General features: G+C 35.2%; 1 protein-coding gene across 2 annotated transcripts in view; it reads left to right on the forward strand.

The window, feature by feature from the left end:
- Positions 1-21,575, forward strand: part of LOC118735543 (centaurin-gamma-1A) — a 387,419-nt gene that overhangs the window by 345,099 nt on the left and 20,745 nt on the right. The gene's annotated exons all lie outside the window — the stretch shown is intronic.

Here is a 21,575-nt window from a genome sequence, read left to right on the forward strand (position 1 = left end):
AAACCATGTGGTTTTTTTGGAAATTTGGACTTCATTTTCAGCTTACAACTTTCAGGGGCATCTTGACGACTTGCAGCAATATATTTTGAATTTTTATAGCATTAGGTTTCGCAGTCCATAACAATTCAGTTGTATTTTTTAATTTAGAATTTATACAACTTCCGAATGCGGGATTTCGCTGTAATATTCTTCTTTGCGCCGCGGTCTGGCGCTGTTGTAGAACATCTCAATGAAGCATTTCGCTTTACCTTTTGTACGAAAAACTGCGATCTCCGTACGGATTTTGCAACATAACGCGACAAAATCTTCGGATCTCGCGAAAACGCACTGAGGACCTTCCGAGCACTGTTTTTATCACTATGACCATGCTAACCCCCGCTCCCTGGTTTTGTCGTAACTGCCAGGCCTTATGCCACCTACATACATTTGTATTTGAAAAATTTATTTCAGTTAAGGCCGATTCATTGTTCTAGTTCTGACCTTTTTCTTCCATGTGGTTGTTGCTATATTTCTCTCTTTGTGAGAAAAGTTCTGAAGCGATGAATCCACCTTTAAATTTATAAGATAAGGTAAATATTGAATTACTACACATTTGAAGAAAGTGTGCGATATGTACACTAGAGTTACAAGACTATAAATTAGTTTTCCAGGAGCAAGCCGATACTCTACATGCTTTCTAAGTAGTAACCAACACCCACATTTTTAAAAAATATCTGCTTCTTAAATCGAAAATTTGTTTGAAAGTATTCCCTCACAAAGCTCTATAAAACTATTTTATTTTTTATGAATGAGGCCAAAAGAGTTTTGGGAGGGAGTAACAACAGAAAAATACTTTTAAGGCGCGGTAAAGCTGCCGGGTATTTGCTAGTTCCTTGATAAAATCTCGTAATGCTTTTGATATATGTATGTATATATATCAGCCGTAATAGAAGTTTAGGGGCAATTACTCAAAGTTTCATTATTTTATTTATTATATTTTTATTATTAGAAATTTTGCCATAAAATCAAGTACAGCCAGAAACTCATACCTTAGCAAAGATAAATAAAAACATTTGACGCAAAATAACTTTATTAAGAATTAGCAGAAATGAACAACATTTTGTGATTAGTTTTAGCTCAAAAACACTAAACAAACGGTTGACTGCCGATGATGGCGTATGAGCAGCGTCATAACTTGTGGCTTAGCAACTTAGAGCAAATTATAGTCACTATCTCTCTTTGCCGCCAGCAAAGTTCGCGCATTAACCTTGAATTTATAGTTTTCACGAACTTTACCACAAATTTAACTACATAGTTTAAAAACCTTTTAACACACATACTTATGTATTTGCACACACGAATAAATCCCTCTGCCGCTCATACTTCAACGCTTAACACAACTTGGCCACTTTTGCTGTTAATGAGTGAAAGTTGGCGCTGAACTTTTATGATGTTAGCTAAAAATAAGTTTGCAATAAACGCTATGTGAACTATTTTATTACCGCTCACAATCTTTCCTTAATTTACGTCATTGTATTTAGTGCTACATATACATACGTGATATGTACGTAACTTATGGCTTTAACGTGTGCCTTGGCTGGCAGCTTAAACGCCACAAAGCATGCAATGCTTTTCCTTGGCGTTTATTGCGTGCATAAAAACTTTATCTTGGCTAAATTTAGAGCTTGGCCATTAAGGTAATTTCTTATTTAATTGGCATGCAATGAATTGTTTGCACAAGTGAGCATGTAGATGCACATGAAAGGTATTTAAATACGTATACATAAATCGCTCATTTACGGCAAGAGTGTCATAATCCAAACAAATCAAAAACTCGGGAAAAGAGAGTTTGATGTTTACAGTTTAAATAAGCTCCCAGTTACATAATTTTCTACTGTTTAACCGTTAATTCAAGTATACTTTCGGGCGCATAAGCTTTTCTTAGCTGTTTAGTAGTTTTCCGAAGTTGTAGAAGCTTTTAGTTATTAGGCATAGTATTTTATTTTAACACGCTAGTAGATTTTTTTCTCCACGATTAAGAAACTACACTTACTTTCTACTCGAATAAGTTTCAGTACATTTTTTTTTCTTTGTTTTCGAGAAACTCGATAAATCATTCTGTCCAAAGTTTCTTTGAAGTTTTATCTTTTAGAACTCAATTCACTTAGAATCTAATTAATAAAAAGCATTTATACATAGACATACATACATAAGCGTAGTGTGCAAGGCATTAACCTCAGCCTCGTTTTATACAATTACACGAGTATCCAACCTATTCACCCTCAAACAACTTTCGCCTCTTAATTCATGACGTATGTATATGAAGTTAATTCACTTAAACCTTAGTATAATTCTCTATTTATTTGATATTTATACAAAAGCTTTACCATCCCCTTGCCGGTGTTTGTGTTGCTTTTCCTTTTCATTCAACCAACTCCAACTTCACTTTGACTAGTTTATACAACAAAAGCAAAAGTCAAAAAGGGTTTTATGAAATATATTCTGTATGTATATCCTTTGTAAAGCTCACTCTTTAACAGGACTTTCTATATGTATGAGCATTTGTTTGTCTACATGCTTAATTTCCTATGGGCTATCCTCACATTCGCTTATACGCACTTATTTAGTAAAGAAAGTTTATTTTTATTTGATTGTTTTGAGTTGCCGTTTACATTTTACTTTAATATAGCAATGGCGGTTTTCCTTTAAACCGGCAATAGAATAGAAACTTCAAAGCTTTTAAAGTTAGGTCTCTAAGGCAAATTAAAAGACATCCGATGTCCACCTCAAGCTTTTAATAAAATATGAGCGGTTAAGAAGAAAATGTTGAAATGTTTCCACCCAATCGTATGCCGAAATGCTCCGGCAATAAGGGCCTAAGGAGCTGTTAAGTTTTACCACATGAATTCCTATCAAGCAGTATTCGATCAATACATAGGTTGGAGAATTGTCTAATTTCCAGCCCAAGTAGGTCCTTAGAGGTCTTCGCATTCACTTTATTTTGTCGTAAGAGCAGGCTGAAAGTGGTTAAATGGTGCTCTATATCTACACTGGCAGAAAACACGACCTCAAGACAGGTGTCCTGCATTGCAATGTAGCTATGTCCTGGTACCCAAATCTTTCAAATTTGGAAATAATCAGAGGCAATCTAGATAGAGAGGCTAGGATTTCCCCGGCCGGTAACGGTAATTTATGAGTTCGCAGCCAGTCAAAACACGTTCATTTCGAAACGCACCTCCATCAATTCTAACGCCAGACTTTGGTTCATACTTGAAAACCCAGATCGAGTGTGCGCACTATCACCCGGTAGGCTCCAGGTTCGATTCTTGACTCAATTAACATCAAAAAAAAAAAAATAGTTTGAAGCATTTGTACACTATCAAAATTCGCTACTGAAAAAAAAATCAGATAAAGTTCTTTACATAAAAATGGGCGGGCTGCATTTAGTGTAAAATTAGAAAAAAAAATATTTTCTCATTTATTTTATATCATATTTTAGCTCAATCTTCCGTTAAAAATTTTAAATAAATTATTCCACTACATTTCGCTCACACTTTATGCCTTTAATTACTTCCTTCAGCTACCAAGAATGGCATATTTTATTTGAAAACTTTTACTCAGCTAACAATAGAACTCATAGTTCAAATTTACAATTGGTAAAGCCACAATACATACACTTCTTATTTATTCCTTTGTAGTGCCACTACACAATGCTTTAACTACTACTAGCTTTGCCGCAGAAAAAAACGTAGTAAAATAAAGAAAAAAAATGTGCACTAAAGGCTTAGCAGCGCACGATTGTTATTTGCTACTATTTCCTCAAAATACGTACATACATATTTAATATTTTGTATTTCTCTACGTAGTCAATGTAGACGTATTATATACTCATACTTAGCGAATAATACGTAAAGCTGCTTCAAAGTTTCAAAAGCAGCACTAATGAACCCTCTCGCCATTGTATGAGAGCCTCAGAAGATTTACGCTGCATTGCATACAGTCGTAATGACGCACAACAATATCCTATGCAGCACTACCATTTTCCCTCCACTAAGCTTTTCCACCTCCACTTTGTTTCACATTTTTCATCATTCATCATGCCAAGACAGTTCAAATCGCTTTCGTTGTAAAAACTCTACTTAAAAAGTTCGATGCTTTTCCTAAGATTGGGTACTTCGAGTCTGTTGAGTCTAACTGCCAGAGAAATTTCAATTGCAAATGCTTTGAATTTAGGTCAATTGTTGTCCTTTTTGTTAGCTATGAGTCCATGAATATTGCATGCATCAATACTCCTCGTAAATGTCTTGTCTTGAAAATACTGAAATACAGAGGGTGTGTTTTGTTTCTAAAATCCGGTGGGGGAAGTTCTTGCGTTTACAAATTCGTACCGGGAATCTTTTATGATGAGGGTGTCTGCTGCTATAAAATGTGCGAGAAAAACAATAAAATTGTATGTCACCATAATAAAGGGGGTGGAGAGTAGAATAATGCGGTATTGTTGTAGCTTTTGTGTGTACATACATACATACATACATACGTATTTATATTACTCTATATACAATGCATAAAATCATAATACATACATAGTTTCTACGACCCCAAGCCTACTGCGAAAAAGCTGTGTCTTACATACAGATGTACTTTCCTACATTCTTTTATGACGGCAATACGTGTTGGTTAACAAAAGCTCAATGACTGTTGACTTTTATTGAACTGCATACTTGATAGAATTTGGGTTAGTGTGCTTCAGGAAATTTCGCAACTATTGTTTCAATATACCTATGAGCAGGAATATTCACTTAGAAGAAAGCATAAATTAATGCTGCAAAGAAATGGGGTGTAAAAGTCACGCAAATAAAGAATGATGAACAAGAAGATACATTTAGCAAGAACTTTGAATAAAATAAAAAAAATTGATAAAATTTCATACATACACTAAAAAAAACTTGACTTTTCAAACAGAGTCGTTTTTGGTTTTTCCACGGTAGCGATTTAAAATTCTAGAACAGAAACGGTATTAGACAAATAAAATTAGTTTGAAAGATTTTAAGAACTTGTATTCAAATTAAACATTTGAAAATACATTTATTTATTTTATTTGCTTGTTGTTATTTGTTAGATTCCAGCAGCTCCAGGGTTCGAACGCCATCATACAAATGATAATTATGTTAGGTTAGGTTTAGGTGGCTTCCGTCTGTAAGGGGCTCACTTAGACCGTGGAAGTGGTCCTTTGTGATACTACTACTAGAGCGTGAATTGCTGAGTTCCGAGAACGGAGTTTCGCACGCGGCCAATCTCAATCCCGAAGAGCTCCTCCGGACTTTTCAGAGAGTATGAACCCGAGTGCCTAAGCCGCAATCTAGCAAAAGCCGGGCAGTCTGGAACGAAATGCTGAGATGACTATACCTTGGCGTCCTCCATGCAGCTGCGACAGAGGGGACCCGATAAGATATTTCATCTCACTGCATGAACCCCGAGTCCGAAAAACAACCGCCTGGGTGAAATTGTGCCAGTTATTCATTCCGAATGCTGTTGTTTCCGCGGACGCGGGTCGTCGCGAAGCTAAACACATTTAATGTTTGAAAGAGCAATAATGTCAATGGATTTTATTTCGCTTTTGAAAAGGTAATAATGTCAATTGATTTTATTTCCCATCCTCATACCTTATTTCCGTTGATTTTATTACCTGTCACCTTTTTATTACCCACGTGAACAGATCAGGTCATAGATCTTGCGTAGAATAGCTCTCTAGAAAGCTTCTCAAAGAAAAATGGTCCTTTATTCATTATCACCTTTAACAGGTCTATTCTGCACATCACCGAAGATTTTGTAACCGGAAAATTTTATTACCAAAAAATGTTACCAGTTCTTGTCACCGCGATTCCAAGTACGTTAGTAATGCAGTTAAAATATTCAGCAATTCAGCTCTGAAAAATTGTGCAAATTCTGGCATTGCATATTTCACGGGGCAATACTTTGTTACCTGCTTATGAGATGGTAACAAATTTTACCGGTTACAAGAGTACACAGAATGCGAAAAGGGTTTAAAAATTTACATAAACTTTATTTACCGGTTACAAACATTTTATTACCAGCACAGAATAGAACTGTAAATGGGAAAATATGTCCTACTAGTTTTTAAATATGTAGAACTCTACTTAAGAATAAGTAGAGAACGACGCCTATGGCCTACTGACTACAATTTCCATTTCCTTAGCTCACTGTAATAAGTAATTTACAGTAATGCGATACTATGTAGGCAGTATTTATTTATAGTGAAAACAATATTACACAAAACTACATATACAGTTCAATAGAAAATGGCCTGCCTTCTAGCTCCTTTTTTACCCACCTACACACACAGGATGGCTCAAGCAGACACTGCCCACAACATCCTTCATCACTCCCACTTCTATGACCTCATTTATTTCATTTATTGTTTGTGTACATATATCTTTGCTTTTTTCTTTATAAAAAATACCAAATATTGCTGCCTATCTGTGCTTTTCCATTGTCGGTAGGGTCAAAGTTCAAATAACAGATTAGTTTACGTTCTAAGAGCTGTTTGTCAGTTTGAGCTTTGCTAATGAAGTTTAAGTGGCAAATGATGTCCGTAAATTGAATTGGCATACAAAACGGGGGGGAAATGTCATTTGGGCTTAAGGCTGTTTTGTAAACATTTGCTATTGATATTGATATTGGAGGGGGAAGTGGTCGCTTTGAGCATGAGGAAATAATGACCTAAGAATATTAGGAAATCGAGTAGATTTGAAATAATGAATGCTATATAAATAGTATTTGTCGTCTGTGACCTGTAAAAGGAATATTCGTAAAATAGTCGGAAATTATATTGAGAAACTTTAACTTTTTTTTAAATTATTTATATTGCTTTTGTATGACCTATTTCGTACTAAATTCATACGTTAAAATGTATCTAGATAAGAGGTTTCTATTGTTTTTTCTCAAAAGCAAAGCAACAAATAAAATATGCACTTTGTGCCAAAATAAGCAGATTACTTTGGTGTTACACAAAAAATAAATGCATTGCAACGTCTGTGGAAAGTCTGTACATGTGAAGGAAAAATATATTTACACTTGTACTTAGATGTACAATCTACGTACTCAAATATGCACTGTTTGTTATAGTCTTAGCTACAATTTTTGCGCTTATTTGCAAAAATAGACAAAGTGTAACTTAAGTGACATAACAAAGCTCTACCCGCATAACGTGCATGGTGGCAAAACAATGCCCAGGTTTCATATGTTTTCACATTTTTCCTCAAGCACAAACCTCAAACTCTGCCGTCGTAACAACCAAATCCGATTTAATTTGTTGTAGTACTCTCAGCTATGTATGTATGTATGTACATTAGGGCGGGTGATTTTGTATGGGAAATTTTTCGATTATGCGCGGAAGCAAATTTGCTGAAGAAAGCCTGGGTCTAAAATCAATTTGGAGATAAGTCCAGAAATGGATTACTTATACCAAAAGGCTTTCTGTGCTATATGTTTGCTACCTTTTTTGGGCGTTGGTAAAGCAAATATATATTCATTGTCCAAATAGTTGTTTCCCGAAGTAGAATTTTGCTACTAAATTGATTTTTTGGCTTTGCACAGTGGTCTGGGCCTGGCAGAAAGTCCAAGATTTTACGTAAATGTCAATAAATGTGTAGGATTGTGGCCATGTCTCCTTCTCCGTTTTAAGGATTTTTTCTGCGAAAAATGGCACTAGTGGGAAGCATGATATACACTGGGGGAGCAAAATTGTCAAAATGGTTATTGTTTCTAATATAAAGGTTTTTCATATTAAAAGTTTTTCCTTGATGTTTAATTAAATTACTGTCCATGCTATAGCTAAAACGGCTTTAATCAAAGTTTAAAATTAAAGAATAAAATTGGAAAAATTCTTCAAATTTGTAAACTTTTTGATATAAATTTGTAAAACGCTTCCGAATACATATGTAGTTTTACAACCCACGACATTTTGGTATAATAAGGTGAAGGTTTAAAGACTCTAGAAAATCGCGAAAATCAGGGAATGATTTTATCCTATTTGCTTTTATATAAAAACTTAACAAAAGGCTTTGAAAAGCTTTGGTCATGGAGAGCTTTGCTCGGTGCACGTCCTCGCAAAATGTATAGAAACCTTTCAACAAAAGCTGTGTTCGATTGCAGTGCCTGCCACCGCTCTAAAGCTATTTGTGTAAAAGCACCTAAATTGTATATCAATGTTGGCCATTTCATAGGCACGCGCGCCAAAGCTTTTAGTAGCTCTGGGTACAATTTGTATACCGCTGGAACAAAATAGAATCCTTCGCTGATCAACATTGATTTGGATCAATCAAGACCAGCTTTTACTCTGCACGCGCCTATACAAAATGTTTAGAAACCTTAAAGCGGGTGAGACAGTACCCATCACCGATCACCGATCAAGAGGTTTTTTAACGCTTTTTAAAGGCTTTTAAAGCTTTATTTATCAAAAGCTATCTTGAATGGCCTCTGATTAAAACGCAGCTCTGTAAAATTAATACAACTTTAGTATTTATCAAGTGTGGCGCTTTGTACAGAAAAACATTAAATTCGCATTTACGCACATGTTCCAGCTTTCGTACGACTCAAAAATATTAAAATTTTCCCACATATTACTTACCGGTACAAAAATTTTAAATTTTCTAGTCGTACGTAAACAAATGCGGTTCTCAATATTGGATTATGATCAAGTGTTACATACATATGTACATATTTCACTACTTCTTTGGCTAAGTATTCTTCTAGCACTCTCTTTTTCTTTCATTTAAATATCGCTTTTCAACTTAAAAAATTTTTTTTTGTGTTCGCTTCCTAACACATATTGTATATGTGTTTTACTATCTCTAATAACATGTAAGCTAGTACTTAAATATGTCCACCACAAGCAATGAGGATAAAGTCAGCAACAGTTTGAACTGTTGACTCGACCTACGGGCCACTTCAAATTCAATACAGACTGAGCTAATGAATACCGGAGCATTTAACAAAATACCGGGCCAAAGTGGACCAACAAACTTTTCAGTACATACATGTTCAAATCGATTTTCTTTCACACACACACAGAAATAGTGAACTTAATAAACCGCACTTTAAGTAATTTTTCGCACTCACCCCTCTCCGCAGTGGCACCACTAAATTCCAAGCTAAAAAGCGGCAAAACTTTGCAAAGCGCACAAATTTGCACACATTGACCTGACCCCTGTTAAAGTGGGTGTTTGCTTTCAAAGTGTCAAAGTGTGAGCTCGCATTACCAAAGAGCGCAGTTGTCACAGCAACACTAAATAGTACATTAAAAAACACAAAAACAGGCAGTTTAAAACGAACAAACCACAACAAATGAGACGTCTGTCTGGGTTAAATATTCATTAAAACGCGACAGAGAAGGTCGTATGCTTGCTGAGGTGTGTGCATTTTTTTTTTGCCAGTCTGCAAATGCCTAGAATGCACATCGGTCAATCAACCGTATTGGTCGTGTGGTTGTGGTTGTGGCTATTCCTCTGGTCGCTGACGACCATATGACACGCTTCACATGCCACAGAAGTAAATGCATTTGCACGTTGAAGCACAGCAGCGAAACGAGCCAACGACTGCCTGCGGGACTACCACACAAACGGATCGATGGCAAATCAATTGCGGCATTTTAGGCGCTCAAGCATTCGCTTAAAAACTGGTGGGCATACAACCGTTATACATACATACGTGTAGTGCCTGAGGCAGACATGTAAGTAAACATGCTGGCATGAGTAGTACCCCTGCAGGGAAACCTACTAGTTGTGAACTAGAATGCTACCAGTTAGCGTTTTAGTCCAACTAGTTCAAGTTCGATCATTTTTCAATGTTAGCGACTGGTATTTTCAACATGGCGATGTCCTACCATCAACCAGTAGAAATACTAGTAGCATCATACCAGTCAGCCAGTTCATACCCCGTGAAAGGAATAAGTATGTACATATCGCTAGCTTAGAATGAAAAGTTGCTAAGTCCACTTTTTATGAAAACTCATATTTTGATATAAGAGGCTAGAGAAACTTAGTACGCATCGTTTCGAAAATTATAAAGGTACTTATTTTATTTTTTCCTCTTCATAAGCAATAAAAGGAAAATTTGCTAAGTCCAAAAGAAGCACCACAAATCCGATAAGGCCAAAATAATACGACATCTTTTAATAAATATCGAATCCTTCTGATTCTTATGGAGTTTTGCTTTGCTTTAAACGCGCAAAATGTTTGATTCAAAGTCTTGCGAAATAGTTAATGAAAATGGATATAGGAAGATTTTTTCCTCTCCTGTAAAATTTTTAAATTGGGACTTAGCAACTTTTCTTTCTAAGCTAGCGATATGTCATTTTGCTCGTGGCGCTCCAACAGTCGCATTGACAAGTCCTTGGGCAGGAAATTTTTATATATATTTTTTTAATGTATTTTTTTCAGGTTTTTTATTGTCATTTTTGAATTAATTTTTTTTAAGAAATTAAAAAATTTTTATTTTTTTTATTTTTTTTTTTATGGCACAAGTATTTCTATGTACGTATGTTTTTTCTCAAATGAAATGGTTTCGTTTTTCACTGCAGGGTAGTACCATCCCTATTGGGAAAATCTCTAGTCCTGAACTGGTGCGCTTCTAGCGATAAATCCCTTTTGCATGCAAACAACTGGCGAATTTAACATGGCGATGTCCTAGGAAGTGTCAATTGCCACCCGAACCAGTTCTAAATTCATCACTGTATGTAGATATAGATTTCTAATGAAAACAGTGAAATAAAATAGTTTTTTAAAAGTAAAAAGTGGGGATCTAGTTATTATCGGACTGGTTCGTTTTTGGCGATAAGGATGTAGTACGGTACTAGAAATTTGATTCACTAGTTCGCGGTTTCCCTGCAGGGATAAATTTGCATACACACATATTTGCATGAGGTGTGTTTGTATGAACGCTTGTGATTGCGGTTCTGCAATTGAGTTTCACTTTATTTTAGTCTCGCAGCCCTTAATTATGTACGACCACTGTGCGGCAAAAAACCGATTGCTTTTATCATTGTTGCTCTGCGTATTTTTAATGCGCTTTATAGCCGTACATTGTAAATTCGCGCAATCAGCGCCTGTAATGCCAGCAGGCGATATGCGATTTTCTCTTCAGATTCCGCACTGGAGGCGCTAGTATTTGGCAAACGAAAGTGGCTTGCTAGTATGGGCCACTTCTCCATTCACTTTTTGTGACCTTTTTCCATTCGGCTTTAAGCTATTCTGTAAATACTTTTCATACAATTGCTGTACTCCGCTTTATATGCGCATTCTTCCGAAGCTCAGCGGCGGTGTCTACATAAATCGTACATTCTACTTCACTTGTTTTTTTTTTTATGTAAGCGCAAAGCCAACAGCGCTTTTGTTTGTGCAATTTTTCAATATGACAATATTTGCCAACGTCGATGTGAATAAAATATGTATGTAGAAATTTGCGCGCCCGCGAAATTTTCATCCAACACACCTCCCCTCAGCCCTGTGCCTTTATTGCAATTTTACATCCACATAAAATGGTCATACGAAACAGATATGTATGTACATATGTATGTGTGCATTTATGTAATTTTCGCTCATAAAAAGCGATAGTTACTAGGATTATAGTTTTAATCCTGCTTTTCACAATTTTCTTTCACTTATGGGTTTGAAATATGTTTACAGTAAGGTTTTTCATCAAACAGTTGGATTGAGCCTGACACGCGCTGATATATTTTTTTTTCTTTTATTTTTACCCCCTTTACTATTTCAACATTAAATTTTTTTTTATTTTGACCTAGGTAGAGGTGTGCGCACACCTCTCCACACTGCTGCAATTTTTCCGCTGCCACATATTTTTTCCTGCTACATAGCATGTGTGTATGCAATATGCTGTTCAAACTGCTTTGCAAAGCCGATAATACCTTTGGCTTACAGTTTATTTTCATAATTTTATTTGTAATAGCAGCTCATGCGTTAAATTCTATTTTAAATTTGAAAAGTAAATATTAAATGAAAAATTTATGGTTGGCTAAAATTTCAATTTGGCAATTGTGCGTTATAAATACATATGTATGTATGTATGTATGTGAGTACATTAGGCCAGAAAAAAAAGTTCGTCATACACCACTAAGTCTTAAATATACATATATTTTTGCACGGCATTTTCGAAAAAAAAATTTCGGTCGAAGGCAGGTTTCGCCTTTTTACATTTTTCGTTATATAGTCACTAGACACCAATAAAAGCGCGAGCTCAAAAGTTGACCCCGAAAAAAAGCACATAAAAAACTTCAGCGAAGAAAGGCGCCTAAACTTAGTCGACGGCGAAGAAAGACGCGTTAACCGTTCGATGTATCATACCTTCAGGTTCGTCTGTAAAAGCAGAAGATATCGTCCGTAAATTAAAGCTCACCAAAAGTCATTATACTTTTACTAAGGAAGTATTTCGATTATTCCAGTAGAACTATTTTAAAAGAATTTTGTTATTTCCGAATGTATGTCGATGTTACCGAAAAAAGTAAAAAGGCGAAAAAGAAATCGAAATTGCCTTGCAAAAACATTTTATTCAGGGATGTACGGCGAACTTTTTTGTTGCTCGTAAGGTGCCACAGTCTAATGTACAATACATGCATGAATGTACCCATATAAGCATGTTTGTGTGCTTCATTTAAAATGAGATTATTTACTAGACAATAAAAAAATAAAAAAACATTAAATTGAAATAATTAAAAAGAAATTAATGCTCAAATTAATCAAGCTAAAATAATCAATCAAAAATGAGAATTTATGACATGGAGACTCAATTTGACTTAATTATTTTCCAAAATAACTGTAAACGAAAAAACTGATTTACATATATCTCTGAACTTTTAACAAAATGAGTTTATAGGCTTTAGCATTTTTGCTTTAATTTAATAAAATCAGATATTTCATAGATAGAAAATTTTGCTATTTGAATGGATTATGAAAGTTTCGAAGGCTAAAAAGCCATACAAAAAAAAAATATCCGGAATTCATCTATAAATTAAAAACTGCTCCATTATTCTGTGATAGAATACTTCTATTATTTCAATCTAAGTAACTAAAATTCTTGGTAATCAATTAAGCTTCTGTTTGAGGTAACCTGAGCCTTTGGAACAGAAAAAACTCACACGTCTGAACGTTTTTATCGTTATTTTTAGTCAAAAATTCATGAACAGCCAACACGTCGTATGCTGAGTTTCCACTAGGCATTAAATGACAACATTTTTAATGACATGTTGGGCATTAAAAAATACCAGTGCCATTACGTTCAAAAAAATATCCAACATGGCATTTTTAAACGGCATACATTTTTTGTTATTAAAATGCCTAGTTGAAATTCGGCATTAGCCTGTATAGCGTATACATTAGGATGCCTCACGAAAAAAAGTTTCTGTTTCTCGAAGTCTTTCGCATGGTTCCGATCGAAATATTTTCCTCAATTCAGTGCCACTCTTGAGTTGCATCGCGTTTTTCGTCAAAAGCTTTCAAAATAATGACACTTTTACATACAATTTTCGACTACGTTTTACCGTAGATTTGTTGGAAGCTTCCATATCTGGCCAATTTTTGAGTTCAAGGTACTAAGAAATAAGGGATTAGAAAAGATATTTTCTTCCTGAATATTCGTGATCTGAACATCTTGGAAGTATTTATGTACATATGTATTTCTGATGGTTCAGTTTTTAAAAAAAAGGTAACTTATATTTCGACTATTTTGGTTTTAATAAAAAAACTTAGCGTGAAAATGTGTACTCTTTAAATTGTTCGAAACTGAAGAAGGAGCTTGATGTATTTTGGAATGAATTTCCGTCATCCCTTCTCAGGTTTGCTTTGGAGACAAACTGGTTGCGGCGTTGTGCCGTCTTCCTTGTCTTTTTGCGTACCGTCTTCAAATCAAACTTGAGAAGAGATGACGAGAATGCGTATCAAAATACATCAATTTCTCACAATTCCGGAAGAATCAACCAAGACTAACAAGCAAATCTTTTATATGTATTTACATATTTCTCTCTTCCTATGCCATTTTCTCTCAAAAAAGTTTTACACCTGTATGTTATCAAATCTAGCAATAAATATTTGACCAACTTGAGATGAATTAAGCCGCTAGGAGGCGCAAGTGTCGAAAAACCCGTATTTATGGACCGATATGGTTCATATTTTTAATGTTCATATATTACTAAGGTAGAAGGAACTGGCTCTACAAAAAAATTTTGCCGATAGGTGGCGCGAGGCAGAAATATTGCAACTATGGCCCTATTTACCGCCGAATTCTGTGCACTTAACAAATTAAGCTTGACTATTTGTCAACAGAAGTGCAATTAAAACTATGCTGCAAAATTTTTATTTTAGGCGCTTTAAAATGTACAGCAAATTTAGTCAAATACAGACAAATCTTAAGTATCGGTTTAAACCTGCGCTTTTTTAAAAGAAAAATTTACTTTTTTATAAAATTCTTTTTTTTTCGTTCTATGCCAGTTATACAAACCTTTTGTTGCAACTAATGGACACAAAATGCTAAACTTATAACATTTTTAATTGATTTACATATTTATCATGCAAAAATACACGCCGTGTCAAAATTATATACGCACCACATATTGACAAGTTTTAAAAATTTATTTTTTTGTTAATTAATTTTAGTTTTTTTTTTTTGGTATAAAAATATAGTTTACTCTTTAAACTCAAGTTTCAAACATTGTGCAATATTTAAAAAACAAAATGTGAAGCTTTTTAGCTTAGAAAGATTTATATAATTTTATAATTTTTGGCATTTTTTTTTTTGTGCTGATTTTTTATATGAGGAAATGAGCAACCTTTTCAACAAAAAAATGCCAAAAATAATAATAATAACTTGAAAACGTAGTTTTTTTTATTTAAAAATGCGCAGGTTCGAAACTCATTTCCGGCCCATGGTTTCTTCCACACTTTCTCTTAGTATCATATGTACAATCAGAAAGTACCATACGATTCAGTAAAAACAATATTCGGCCCACCCGAAAGTGCATACATACATATATCCTTGAAACCCCTACGAGTATGTAGTAATTTTCATATAAATCACAACGTTGCACTAAAATTGCATGCATAAGTTGTGCAGCATAACATACATGTACAAGTGAAAAAATACGACAAACAACCACTTTCGCACGCAATAAAAACTTGCAGCCAAAAAAAAAAGAAAAGAAAAAAGTCAACCACAAGTGTGTTGGAGAGTCAGAGGAAATGAAAAGCACAAAACAGCAAATGAAGCGCGAAGCGAATGAGGCAGAGGTTTGGCAGTAGCATCTCCAGGACAAGCAAACGGACGCAAACAAAAAGCGTGGAAATCAAAGCAGCACACCCAGAAGACCAGCCCACCCACCACCGAACAGCGCTTTCGTGTTTTCACTTTGAAATTGTTACAAAGCAAGCGATGTAGAATGCCTGCAGGAAGTTGGCGTTGAGTTTCTGGTAGCCATTTAATTTTCATGGCAATTGCTACACCTTGGAACAATGCAATGGGTGGCCTAACTATATAACTAAAAATGCAAGTGTGCGGCAATGAATTGCATATGGGAGGTTCCATGGGAAAGTGGACCTTAGTGCGAAAATTATTTTCTTTATAAAACTAACAAACGTGTGGATAAGACATTTGTAAAAATCTTGAATCAACCAAAAAATAACAAATTAAAGCTTTAAATGCATTTTTATTACCTTTTTTACGTTTTGAAATCAAGTTCTAAGTAAATTTTTTGACGGACTCGTCCATTATCTATATACCCTTGTGGCCAGCTGATTAAGTTAAGTTACATTTTGACCAGTTTTGCTTTTTTATTTTATTAATCTAATGTTTATAGTTTTTTTTTTATAAATATCTAGCACATTACCTAACCACAACCACATAAATCCACATTTCAAACTTCTTACAAAAATTCAACAAACTTTAACAGTTACACCCAAAAAGTTTAAATTTGTTATTTAGAATTTTTAGGTATACAGTTTTGTAAATCATTAAATTTAAGTAGGTAAAAGTGAAAGACGCTAGGAAATCGCGTTCATTTTTAATAAATTTTTTTGCTGACGGTGCTAAGCATATTCTTTTATATTAAAGGCACCATTCTAAGATGAAACGTGAGTGAATTTAACCCCTACTTGGCTTCTTATACTTTTTAATAACTAATCTTTATATATGGACCACACTAACGGCTCCTTTTCATATAAAAACTTGTGGGTGTCCTTCCCGTGACAAACGTTGTAACACCCGTGACAGAGGAATTTCGGATTTTTTGTATAATAAAGCCATCATTTTTTTGTAGTTTTTACTTTGTTTGTGTTCCTGGTTCTATGTTTTATTTTAAGTCATCATGTTCAAACAGAAAAATGAAATAAATTCGCAGAGTTTCCGTAAAATATATCTGTCTCACCCGTGACAGAAGAAATAAATCCGATTTTTCGCATATAAAAGTAAGTTGGAATTTTTTTAGTATTTTGTATTAACTCTTATAATAGTCAATTAGGTGTAGCTTTATCAAAATGTAGAATTGTTCTGTACTTTATACTTAAATTTAAACAAAAAAGAAAATTTGTTCTGTACAAATGTCCAACCCGTGACAGTGGAATCGCCCATATGTATGTATGTACATATGCGACCAACAGGAAGGATACAGGAAACTCCAGCTAACTGAAGGAGCAAAGTGAATTTGCCACGCACAAAATCTATTGTTACAGAGTGTTTGCTCACGCGATTGCATGCTGCATGCCACACAATGCCAAGTTGCACATAAAATTCACAGTTTGAGTAATAATCACTGACTAACGATTCATTGTTATGCGGTGTAAGAGAAGAGGAGGTGTGGTTGAAATGATATGCGTCTCAAGTGCACGTGCCACCACCTCTGCAAGCGGCTGTCGCTTGCACAAATCAAGCAGGACCATAGAGCAAGCGGCGGTTCTAAGGCGTCGCACACGTCCACACCATGGGTTTGAAGATAAGAACAAACAGCGGTAACAAGAGCCGTACAGTCTCGTCGTCACACGCTTCACCACCACCTTCAATTTGCACCACTTTCCGGTAGCTACCAACTTATGCGAACCATTGTCAAAGGCTAAGTTCTGATGTCACCACCACCCCTTCATCTTAATGGTTTCCTTAGTTCGTCCATAGCTAACACTGGCGCCTTTAATACTGTCAAAGCAGACAGCTATTTATGCCAATTCTCTTTTTCTTTTTTTTTTGCCTGCGGCAGCATTCACTTCTTTGCGTCTGTCACTATCGTTTTGCTTCTATTATTTATCTTGCACGCGATAGCAAGGAATACTGCAGCGCTGCAGAGATTTGCAAACGTCTCACAATCATCAACACAACCAATGCTATGAGTACTACAGGAGTGGTTGGTGGCTGCATGATGCCACGCGCAGCTTGCTACACTTGAAACAGCACCCAACAAATTGCTTAATAATGTCCTGTATCAACAGCAATAGCAGGGCAGCCACAGCATCGACGTCAGCGTCAGTGGCAATGACAAGTAAATAACAGTAAAGGATGACTGCAATCTTTATCTACAGCTGCTATACGAAATCATACAATATCCTCATTTAGTTATAGCAATTTCGACGCCATTAGAGAATTGCTTACTCAAAAGTCTTTTAAAGTGCATTTTGTGTTTATGTGCCTGTTTTGAATGCTTTTCAAGGCTGTATTCAAGGTTGTCGTTGGCATGTGGCTGAGTGATGTTAGAATGCATTTGACATTTTCTGCATTGCGCCTTTAGCATTGGACACTCCATCAAATCTCAACGGTGGAATCTGCAGCATAAAAAAAAAGGGTTCATATAAAAGGAATGCATATCCCAATAAACATATAGGCTTGAGTAAATTTTGGGATCTAAAATTTTCTTTAAACTCTGGCAAACTCCAATACGTGAAAAGGAATATGTTTAGTAATTGAAAAAAATTCTTTTTTTGAGTGAGCTAGTATTATTTTTCTTTTCATACATGTGTCTACAGTGGGGAGCTAAAATTCAAAATGGCTATTTTTTAACTGTTATTTTTTAATATTTTCATATTAAAGCTTTTTCGTTGATTCTTGGTTAAAATACTGTCCGTGCTATATGCAGTTAATACAGCTTCAATCAAAATTTGATACCAAAGAAAAATATTTAAAAAATTCTATAAATTTTCTAAATTTTTGATATGAATTTGTAAAACATTTTTGAGCATGCATTTTTATAACCCACGAAATTTTAGTGCAATAAGGTGCAAGTTTAGAGACTCTAAAAAAATTTTTCGATTTTTAAAACTTTTTGTTTGGTGATAGTCTTTTTCGGTTTTATCAATGTAAATATGCGTACATATTTTATGGAATAAAATACGCAAGATCATTTGCACACAAAATTAAACTAAATCTGCGCAAATTTTCCTAATATACATTTGTTATATGGCCATAAGGAAAAGAATTTTAAAAATCGGCGCGATTTTCAGTCTTCAAGCTTGCACCTTTTTGTATAAAAATTTCATTGGTTATAAGACTAAATCAGAAATGTTTTAGAAGTTCATATACAAAAGTTAGAAAATTTGATAAAATTCTCAAGAATTTTTAAATTTTTTTGTTTTTTTTTACAACTTTAATTGAAGCAGTTTGAGCTATGCATGATGAGATGATATATGTGGAAAGAACCATTATCCTTGAGAGGAGATTTACAATAGAACAATGCAGCAAAGTAGTCTGGATTGCTTTTGCCTTCGAGAGACTGCTCCAAACTGCACTGGTACACAGATGGCTTGAAAACTCGGTAAGGAATAGGGGCAGGAATCTTCAGTACCAGGACTAAGATCTCGGGTTTTATGGGTAAATATTTGAGCATTCATCACTAGTCCTTGAGTGCATCGAGAAACTTAATTCCCTTGGTAGGCAAAAAAACATTAAGTTTGCATGGGTACCCGGCCATGAGGAAATAGAGGGTAATGAGACGTCGGACTGCCTCTCGAGAGAGGCTGTTCTTGAGCGATGTAGGCTTAGAGGAAGTATTGTGAAGAGTAGAGGGAATCTATCTATCTATGCATAGATAATAGTTTTATCACAAATCGACAACAAGTTTTAAAGAACATTGTTAATTAAAATTAAAAAACAATCACCATTTTTACAGTTTTGCTCCTCAATGTAGGTAAATAAGTGCACTTTTCAAGTGTGAACAACTTAATTGCTTGCAGTTGCACTTTCCATGCCTCAGCACTACCGACATTTTCACTTACTCACGCTACATACAGTCAGCGTCAAAAATATGAATACGCTGACGTTTGACGATTTTCTTCTTTTATATTTTCCATAAAATTTTTATTTTTTTATTTTTTTTTATAAAAATATAATTCATTCTACAGCAAAAAACCAGCAGAAACGATTTGTTCAATTACATATAGAACTCGGGAAAATTCAAGAAACACCGACTTGAAACTTGCGCCTTATTATACTAAAATAATAATAATAAAAAATTATGGGCTACAAAACTGCATACCCAGAATTTTTCTAAGAAATTGAATTGAAAAGTTTAAAATTTTGATAACATTTTTTGGTAGTTCTTGAATTTTTCCGAGTTATATATGAATTTAAAAAAAAAATGATTCTGCTGGTTTTTGCTGTTGAACTAACTATATTTTTATAAAAATATAAGAAAAATTTGGTTTAGAAAATATAAATAAAGAAGCGTCTGTGTATTCATATTTTTGACGCTGACTGTACATACATGCCTTGGTTAAGATCTTTGATAGACACGAACTATGTAAAGCTTAGAGAGCAAGAGGTTTAAGAAATTTATTTTTTTTTTTAGTTTTAATTGTATTTTGCCTATGTTTACCTCAAACTAATATAGTTGAAGCACTTCGCACTAGCAGAGTGCGCACGGCAAGCAACATGGGTACGAAAGTAGGTTTTATTGAATGCCGCATATCAAGCAGCAGGAAGTTGTTCAAACCGCGCTTGTAGCACTTCAAGCACGTGCTTGTTAAGGTTATTACGTACATACATACATAAATATTTGCATATGTATAGGCATTTACTTATGTATGTAGACCTATCTTTTGATGTCTTTTAGGTGAAATAGGATACTTCAATTGCTAGCTACTTTTTGCTTAGAAATTGTGTTGTGTTAGCACTTTTGCTTAATGTAGGAAGTAAATTAGTTTTGCACTTATAAAGGCTTTGACGCCTAATTTAATTAGCGACTAGTAAAAGGGTGTTATCGACCGAAAAATCGAAATTTGTTTTTTGACTGTTTGTTATACGTACATATGTACATAGTTAGTGCCGAGTGAAAACAAATTTTTGCTCGGTGACACCCTGCGTCTTCATAACGCCGCTTCCGACAGGCGTGTCAACTTGGCTCAAACCGTACCATTTCTAAGAATAGTTGGCGACCCTGGCCTACGAACGACAGATGGTCTTTTGTTGGCAGCTCTTTCTTGATGAAAATATCTACGTCCAGAGGTTTTGCAGGAATCGAACCTGTGTCCTACCGAGTGGTAGTATGGATCTCTAACCACGCGCCTAGTGAAACTTAACTCTCACTAATTTTGATTCATCTATTTATTTGTTGAGCACTGTTTTCTAACTTTTGCACTTGAAACTAAAGTGAAATCAATAGTAATAATTCTACATACAAACATCAGAAAAGCAATACAGTAGGAAATTATATGTATACATACATATATGTACATATATGGGTACACCCAAAAAAAAAACAAAGAACTTAAATATACATAAATACTTGAAATTGTGAGGATTTCATATAAGGCACTTTGGAATTGAATTGAATGATATCATAGGTATACCGTTTAAACTTGCGTTACCTTTACACTTAGTGTAGGCTAGCTTGGATTGGCTAGATTCAGTAATTCCCCCTACACTTAGGCCAAGGGTAGGCCCATTGTATTGCTAAATGTAGTCTTTGCTCCCCACGATGCATCGCAATGTTGCGATGCTTACTTGGAATCAAACCATTTCTTCTTTTTCGCAGTTGCATCTTCAACAGTGGTCCGGCGCATCTACTCTGAATCTCAAAGAATGTCCGCTAATTAGACAGTGTACTGTAAGAACTCGTGAGAGACTTGATACCTCGTTCTATTTCGATTCCAAGAGTACAGGCGAGCGTTTTCTATAATAAGAGGGCCATGTAAGCCTAGAGGTTTCACAGAAGGGAAGGTTTCCCCAGCGTTCATTTGCTCCTTGTATAGTGCTGTTCCTAGGTTGTAACATACCTAACATGTTCTTACCCGACGGCTGGGGCTGTTATACCATTCCGCGACAATTCGTCAGCCTTGCAGTTGCCCTCAATATCTCGGTGTCCAGGCACCCATATGAGTTTTATTATATAATGCTGGGTCATATCCTTTAAAGATCTGCGGCATTTAGTAGGAGATTTTGTGTTGTCCACGAATGAGTCCAGCGCTTTCACGGCTGCTTCACTATGAGAATATATAAAGCCCTGTCTTTTCTCCTTCGGTCCTCTTATTAAGTGTCGAGTGCTCAGGAGCGAGCACCTCCGCCTGGTATAAGGTACAGTGGTCAATAAACCGAAAATA

The sequence above is a fragment of the Rhagoletis pomonella genome, unplaced genomic scaffold (assembly GCF_013731165.1).
Source record: "Rhagoletis pomonella isolate Grant_MI unplaced genomic scaffold, Rhpom_1.0 Rhpom_scaffold_00003, whole genome shotgun sequence".
Classification (NCBI taxonomy): Eukaryota; Metazoa; Arthropoda; class Insecta; order Diptera; family Tephritidae; genus Rhagoletis; species Rhagoletis pomonella.